Raw genomic sequence first — 8,941 nt, 5'->3', positions numbered from 1 at the left:
GAATGGACAGGAGTGGAGTGCACTGGAGAGGAGAGGATAGGAATGCAGTGGAATGGAATTGGATGTAATGGAACGTAAAGGAGTGGAGTGGAATGGAGTGGGCCAGAGTGGAATGGAATGGAATGCAATGGAAAGGAGTGGAGTGGAATAGAATGGAATGGAATGGAATAGAACGGAGTGGATTGAAATGGAGTGGAGTGGCGTGAAATGGAGTGGAATGGAATGGAGTGGAGTGGAGTGGAATGTGATAGAATGGAGAGGAGGGGAATGGAGCAGAATGGAATGGAGTGCAGCGGAATGGAGTGGAGTGGAATGGAATCAAATGGAGTGGAATGGAACAGAGTGGAATGGAATGGAGTGCAATAGACTAGAATTGAGTGTAGTGTAGTGGAATTTAGTGGAATGGACTGGAATGGAGCGGAATGGAATGGAATTGAGAGGAATGGAATGGAATGGAATGGAATTGAGAGGAATGGAATGGAATGGAATGGAATGGAATGGAATGGAAAGGAATAGAATTGAATGCAACGGAATTAAAAGAATGCAATGGAATGCAATGGAATAGAATGCAATGGAATGTATAGTTGACATGTAATATGACCTGAGATTGTGACACTGCACTCCAGCCAGGGTGACATAGAGATATCCTGTCGTAAGAAGTGAATGGAATACAATGGAGTGAAATGGAATGGAATGAAATGGAATGGAGTGGAGTGGAAGGGAATGGAGTGGCATGGAAGCGAATGCAGTGGAGTGGAGCGGGGTGGAGAGGAATGAAATGGAATGCATGGACTGTAATGGCATGGAGTGGAAAGAAGTAGAGTGGAATGGAGTGGAATGGAATGGACTGGCACAGAATGGAGTGGAATTGAATGCAATGGAGTGGATTGGAAAGGAATGGAAAGGAGTAGAGTGGAGTAGAGTGGTGTGGAGTGGAGTGGAATGGAGCTGAATGTACTTCAATGGAGTACAATGGAATGGAACGGAGTGTAATGGAATGGAATGATATGAGTTGGATTGGAGTGGAATGTAGTGGAGTGGAATGGAATGGAATAGAATGGAATGGAGTAGAGTGTAATGGAATGCAGTGGCGATAAGTGGAGTGGAATGGAATGCATTGGAGTAGAGTGGAGTGGAATGGAATGGAATGGAGTGGAGTGGAGGGGAGTGGAGTGGAATGGAATTGAGAGAAGTGGAGTGCAGTTGAATGGAATATCGTGGTGTGGAGTGGAGTGGAAGTGAATGGAGTGAATAGGAGTGGAATGGAGTGAAAGGTAACGGAGTGGAATGGAGTTGAATGGAGTGGAATGGAGTCGAATGGAGTGGAATGGAGTACAGTGGATTAGAGGGGAATGGTGTCGAGCGGACTGGAATGGAATGGAATCGAGTGGAATGGAATTGAATCAAATGGAATGGAGTGGAGTGGAATGGAGTGGAGTGGAGTGGAGTGGAATTAAATGAAATGGAAGGGAGTGGAGGGAAACGCAGTTGATTGGAGTGGAGTGGAGTGGAAAGGAATGGAAAGGAGTGTGATGGAGTCCTATGGATTGGAGTGGAATGGAGTGCAATGTAATGAAGTGGAAAGGAGTGGAACGGAGTGAAATTGAATTTAGTGGACTGGAGTGGAATGGAGTTAAATGGAATGGAGTGGAATGGAATGGAATGGAGTGGAGTGGAAAGGAATAGAATGGAATGGAATGGAATAGAATGGAATGGAGTGGAGTGGAGAGGAGTGGAATGGATTGGAGTGTAGTGGAATGGAATGGAATTGAGTGGAGCGGAGAGGAAAGGAATGGAATGGAGTGGAGTGGAATGGCGTGGAATGGAGTGGAATGGAATGGATAGTAGTGGAGTGGAGTGGAGTGGATTGGAGTGTAGTGGAAGGGAATGGAGTGCAGTGTAATGGACTGGAATGGAGCAGAGCAGAATGGAGTGGACTGGAGTGGAGTGGAATGGAATGGGATGGAATGGAATGGGAGCTGAGATTTTACCAATGTGCTCTAGAGAGGGTGACTGAGTGTCATACTCTCAAAAGAAAGGAATGGAATGGAACGCAGTGGAATGGAATGGAACAGAGTGGATATTAGTGGAGTGGAATGTGGAGGAATGGAATGAAATGGAACGTAATGGCATGAATTGGAGTGGTGTGGGGTGGAATGGATTATAGTGGAATGGAGTGGAAAGGAATGGGATGGAGTGGAATGAAGTGGAGTGCAGTGGAGTGGAACGGAGTTGAATGGCCTAGAATTGAGTGGACAGTAGTGGAATGTAGTGGAATGCAATGGAGTCCATTGTAATAGAATATAATACAATGGAAAGTTGACATGTAGTGTGAGCTGAGATTGTGCCACTGCACTCCAGACTGGGTGACACGTTATAACCTGTGGATAGAAAGGAATGGAATGCAATAGAGTGAAATGGAATGGAGTGGAATGGAATTGAATGGAATGGAGTGGAGTGGAGTGGAGTGGAGTCGAATGGAGACGAATGGAATGGGACGGAGTGGAATGGAACGGAGTGGAGTGGAGTATCGTGGAGTGAAATAGAATGGAATGCAATGGGTTGGAATGGAATGCAATGGACTGCTGAAAGGAAATGTGAGCTGTTATTGTTCCACTGCACTCCAGCCTTTGTGACGGAATGAAATCCTGTGGAAAAAAAGGAACGGAATGGAATGGAATGGAATGGAATGGAATGGAATGGAATGGAATGGAATGGAATGGAGAGGAGTGTAGTGGAGGAGAGTGAAATAGAGTGGAGTGTCATGGAGGAGAGTGGAATGGAGTGGAATGGAATGGAGAGGAAAGGAACGGAGTGGAGTGGAATGGAACGGAGTGGAGTGGAATGGAATCCAATGGAATGAAATGGAATTGAATCGAATGGAATGAAGAAATATGTGCAGTGATTTGGCCACTGCGCTGGAGCCTGCGTGACAGAGGGAGATCCTGTCGATAAAACAGAATGGAATGGAAGGGATTGGAATGGAATGGAATGGAACGTATTGGAGTGGAGTGGAGTGGAATTGAGTGGAGTGGAGTGCACTGGAATGGAATGGAATGCAATGGAATGTAATGGAATGATGAAATGATATGTGAGCTGAGATTGTGCCACTGCACTCCACGATGGGTGACAGAGTGAGATACTCTTGAAAGAAAGAAATGGAATGGAAAGAATTTTTAATTGGGTGGATTCGAGTGGACTGAAGTAGAGTGCAGTGGAATGGAGAGGAATGGAATGGAATGGAATCGGATGTAAAGGAATGGAATGATGTGGAGTGGAGTGGTGAGGAGTGTAGTGCTGTGGAATGGAGCAGAAAGTAATGGGATGGTGTGGAGTGGAGTGCAGTGCAGTGGAGTGGAGAGGAGTGCAATGGCGTGGAATGGAATCGGATGTAAAGGAACGTACTGGAGTGGAGTGGAGTGGAAAGGAGTGGAATGGAATGGAATTGAATGTAATGGAAAGCAAAGGAATGGAATGGGATGCAAATTAATTTAATGCAATAGAATGCAGTTCAATAGAAAGTTGACATGTAATGTGAGCTGAGATTGTGCCTAAGCTCTCCAGGCTGTTTGACACAGTGATATCGTGTCGAAAGAATGGAATGGAATGCAGTGGTGTGAAATGGAATGGAATGTAGTGGACAGGAGTAGAATGGAGTGGAGTGAAGAGGAACAGAGTGGAATGGAACGGGATGCAGTGGAATGGAATGCATTGGAGTGGAGTGAAATAGAAAGAAATGGAATGGGATGGAATGGAATGCAATGGAATGGAGAAGAGAAATGTGAGCTGAGATTGTGTGACTACACTCCAGCCTTAGTGACCGAGAGAGATTCTGTGGAAGGAAAGAACTGATTTCAAAGGAGTGGAATGGAAGGGAATGTAGTACCGTGGAGTAGAGTGGAATGGAGTGAAACAGAATAGAATGGAGTGGAATGCAATGGAATGGAATGGAATGGAGTGGAGTGGAATAGAGAGGAGTGCACTGCAATGGAGTGGAGTGGAGTGGAAGGGAGTGGAATGCAATGGAATGTAGTGGAGTGCAGTGGAGTGGAATGGAATGGAGTGGACAGGAGTGGAAGGAGTAGAGTGGACTGGAATGGAATAGAATGGAACAGAATGCAGTGGAGTGGAGGGGAGTGGAGGTGAGTGGAGTGGCATGGAGTGGAAAGGAATGGAATTTAGTGAAATGGAATCCAATGGATTGGAATGGAGTGGAGTAGAGTGTAGTGGAATGGAGAGGATTCGAATGGAATGGAAGGGAATGCAACGGAATGCAGTGGTGTGGATTGGAATGCAGTGAAAAGGAGTACTATGGAATCTAAGGGAGTGGAGTGGAGTCTAGTGGAGTGGAATGGAATGGAACCAAATGGAATGGAATGGCACGGAATGGACTGGAGTAGAGTAGAGTGGGAAGGAAGGGAGATGAGTGGAATGGAGAGGAATGGAATGGAGTGGAGTGGATTGGATTGGAATGAACTGGAATGGAGAGGAATGGAATGAAGTGGAACTTAATGCACTGCAATGGAATTGAATAGAGTGAAGTGGAGAGGAGTGGAGTGGAGAGGAATGGAGTGGAAATGAATGGAATGGAGTGGAATGGAAGAGAATGGAGACAAGGGGATAGGAATTGAATGAAGCAGATTGGAGTGGAGTGTAGTGGAGTGGCATGGAATGGAATGAAGTGGAAGGGAATGCAATGGAGTGGAATGTAATGGAATAAAATGGAATGGAGTGGAATGGAGAGGAAGGGAGTGGAGTGGAGTGGAATGGAGGGGAGTAAGAGGAAGAGAATGGAATGGAATCGAATGGAGGGAAGTGCAATTGTGTGGAGAGGAGTGGAGATGAAAGGAGTGGAGTGATGTGGAGTCAAGAGGAATGGAGTGGAATGGAATGTAATGGAGTTAAGTGGAGTGGAATGGAGTGGAAGGTAACGGAGTGGAATGAAAAGGAGTGGATTGGAATGGAGTGGAATGGAATGGAGTGGAATGGAGTGGAGTAGAATGGAGTGGGTTGCAGAGGAGCGGAATGGAGTGGAATGGAAGGGAACGGAAAGGAATGTAGTGGAAAGGAATGGAATTTAGTGGATTGAAATTGAATGGAAAGGATTGGAGTGCAGTGGACTGGAGGGGAGTGGAATTAAATGGAGTGTAGTGCAGTGGAATGGAGTGGACTGGAGTGGAGATGAGTGGAGTGGACTGAAATGGAATGGAATGGAGTGGAGTGGAATGGTGTGGAGTGGGGTGGAAAGGAATGGAACAGAATGGAACGGAGAGGAATGGAGTGGCATGTAGTGGAGTGGAGTGAAGTGGAAAGGAATGGAATTGAATGGAATTGAATGGAATTGAATGGAGTGGAGTGGAGTGCAATAGAATGGAGTGGAGTGGAGTGGAATGCAGTGGGGTAGATTGTAGCGGAATGGAGTGTAATGGAATGGAATGGATTGGCATGGAATGGAATGGAACGGAAGCGGAGATTGTGCGACTGTGCCCCAGGCTATGTGACAGAGTGAGATAACATTGAAAGAAAGGAATGGAATGGAATGGAATGGAGTGGACTGCATGGGAACAGAGTGGAGTGAAGTGGAGTGGCCTGGAATGGAGAGAACTGGAATGAGATGGAATGGAATGGATTGAAATGGAGCGGAGTGAGGTGGAGCGGAATACAGTGCAATGGAGATGAATGCAAGGGGATGGCGTGAAATGGAGTGGAGTGGAATGCAGTTAAGTGTAGAGGAGTGTAAAGCAGTGGAATGCAATTGGCTGTAACGCAATGTAGTGGAGTGGACTGGAGTAGAATGGAAGGAAATGGAACGGAGCAGAGCCTAGCAGAGCTGAATGGAGTGGAACGGAAAGAAATGGAACAGAACAGAACGGGAGCTGAGACTGTGCCACTGCACTCCATGCTGAGTGACAGAGTGAGATACTATCGAAAGAAAGGAAAAGAATGCAATGGAGTACAACAGAACGGAATGGAATTGAATGGAATGGAATGGAATAGAATGGAGTAGAATGGAATGGAATGGAGTGGATTGGAGTGAAGTGGAGTGGAGTGGAATGGAATGGAGAGAAATGGAATGGGATGGAATGGAATGGAATGAACCGGAGTTGATTGAGGTGGAGAGGATAGCAGTGGAATGGAGCGGAATGGAATGAGAAGGAGTGGAATTGAGAGGAGAGCATTGCAGCAAAGTGGAGGAGTGGAATGGAGTGGAATGGATTTGGATGTAATGGAATGTAGTGCAGTGGAGTAGAGTTGAGTGGAACGGAGGAGAATAGAATAGAATTGAAAGTAATGGAATGGAAAGCAGTGGAAGGGAATGGAATGCAAAGAATGGAGTGGAGTGGAAAGGAGTAGAATGGAATGGAGTGGAACGGAATGGAATGGAATAGAATGGAATGGATTGGAGTGGGAAAGATTGGAGTGCAGTGGAATGGAGTGGAATAGAATGGAGTGGAGTGGAGTGGAGGGAAGAGGAATGGAGTAGAATGGAATGGAATGGAAAGGAATGGAATGGAATGGAGTGGGTTGGAAACGGAGTGGAGTGGAGTAGAATGGATAGGAATGGAATGGAATGGAGTGACGTGGAATAGTTTGGAAAGGAATGGCATGGAATGGAGTTGAGTGGAATGGAGGGGAATGGAATGGAATGGAATTGAGTGGAATGCAGTGGAATGGAGTGGAGTGGAGAGGAATGGAATGGAGTGGAAAGGTCTGAAAGGAGTGGAATGGAGTGGAGTGGAATGCAATGGAGTAGATTGGAATGAAGTGGAAAGGAATGGAATGGAGAGAAATAGAGTAGAATGGAGTGGATTGGAATGGAGGGGAGCAGAGTGGAGTTAACAGCAGTGGATTGGAATACAGTGGATGGAGTAGAGTGGAAGGGAGTGTAATTATATGGATTGGAATGGATTGGATTGGAGTGGAAGGGAGTGGAGTGGAGTTGAAAGTAGAGGAATCGAAAGAAGTGGAAAGGAGTGGAGTAGAGTGGATTAGAGTGGATTGGAATGGAATGGAGTGGAGTGGAATGGTGTGGAAACGAATGGAAGGGAGGGGAGTGGAATGGAACGAAATGGAATGGAATGTAGTGGAATGGAGAGGAGTGGAGTGGACTGTAGTGGAATGTAATCCAATGGAGTGTACTGGAGTGGAAAGTATTTGAGAGGAGGGTAATGGACAGGAATTGAGTGGAGTGGAGTGGAGTGAAATACATCGGAATGGCATGGAATTGAATGGAATGGAGGGGAGTGGAATGCAGTGGAGTGGAGTCGATTGGAGCGGTGAGGAATAGAACGGAGTGGCATGGAATGGAGCACAGTGGAATGCAATGGAGTGGAGTGGATTGGAAAGGGGTGGAGTGGAGTGACGATGGGTGAAGTGGAATGGAATGGAGTGGAGTGCAGAGGAGTCTCATGGAATGGAATGGAATGGAACGCAATGGAAGCTGAGATTGTACCACTGCGCTCCAGGATGGGTGACACAGAGTGATACTCTCGAAAGAAAGGAATGGAATGGAATGCAGTGGAATGGAATGGAATGCAATGGGGTGCATTGGAGTGGAGTGGAGTGAAGTGAAGTGGATTGGAGTGGAATGGAGAGGAATGGAACGGAATGGAATGGAATGAAGTGGACTGGAGTGGGGTGGAGTTGAGTGCAATGGAATGGAGCGAAATGGAATCAGATGCAGTGAAATGGAGTAGAGAGGAGTGCAGTAGAGTGGAAAGGAGTGCGATGGAGTGGAATGGAATCGGAAGTAATGGAAAGTAGTGGAGTGGATGGAACGGAAAGGAAAGGAGCGGAGCGGAGTGGAATGGAACGGAGCGGGAGGTGGGATGGGGCCACTGCACTCCAGGCTGGCTGACTGAGTGAGATATTCTCGACATAAAGGAATGGAATGGAATGCCGTAGAATGGAATGGAACGGAGTGGAGTGGAGTGGAATGGAGTGAGTTGGAGCAGAGTGGAATGAAGAATGCAATGGGATGGAAGGCAATTGAATGAAATGCAGTGGAGTGCAGTGGAGTGCAGCGCAGTGCATTGCAGTGGAATGGAGCAGAATGGAATGGAAAGGAGTGGAATGGACAGGAGTGGAGTGCACTGGAGAGGAGAGGATAGGAATGCAGTGGAATGGAATTGGATGTAATGGAACGTAGAGGAGTGGAGTGGAATGGAGTGGGCCAGAGTGGAATGGAATGGAATGCAATGGAAAGGAATGGAGTGGAATAATATGGAAAGGAATGGAATGGAATGGAATGGAATGGAATGGATTGGATTAGAGTGAAGTGGAGTGGAGTGGAATGGAATGGAGAGAAATGGAATGGGATGGAATGGAATAGAATGACCTGGAGTTGATTGAGGTGGAGAGGATAGCAGTGGAATGGAGCGGAATGGAATGAGAAGGAGTGGAATTGAGAGGAGAGCATTGCAGCAAAGTGGAGGAGTGGAATGGAGTGGAATGGATTTGGATGTAATGGAATGTAGTGGAGTGGAGTAGAGTTGAGTGGAACGGAGGAGAATAGAATAGAATTGAAAGTAATGGAATGGAAAGCAGTGGAAGGGAATGGAATGCAAAGAATGGAGTGGAGTGGAAAGGAGTAGAATGGAATGGAGTGGAACGGAATGGTATGGAATAGAATGGAATGGATTGGAGTGGGAAAGATTGGAGTGCAGTGGAATGGAGTGGAATAGAATGGAGTGGAGTGGAGTGGAGGGAAGAGGAATGGAGTAGATTGGAATGGAATGGAAAGGAATGGAATGGAATGGAGTGGATTGGAAAGGGAGTGGAGTGGAGTAGAATGGATTGTAATGGAATGGAAGGCAGTGACGGGGAATAGTTTGGAAAGGAATGGCATGGAATGGAGTAGAGTGGAATGGAGGGGAATGGAATGGATTGGAATTGAGTGGAATGGAGTGGAATGGAGTGGAGTGGAGAGGAATGGAATGGA

This window comes from Pongo abelii, chromosome Y, assembly GCF_028885655.2.
Source record: "Pongo abelii isolate AG06213 chromosome Y, NHGRI_mPonAbe1-v2.0_pri, whole genome shotgun sequence".
In the NCBI taxonomy this organism is placed as follows: domain Eukaryota; kingdom Metazoa; phylum Chordata; class Mammalia; order Primates; family Hominidae; genus Pongo; species Pongo abelii.
The sequence above is the reverse complement of the archived record's forward strand: the minus strand, read 5'-3'. Positions refer to the sequence as shown.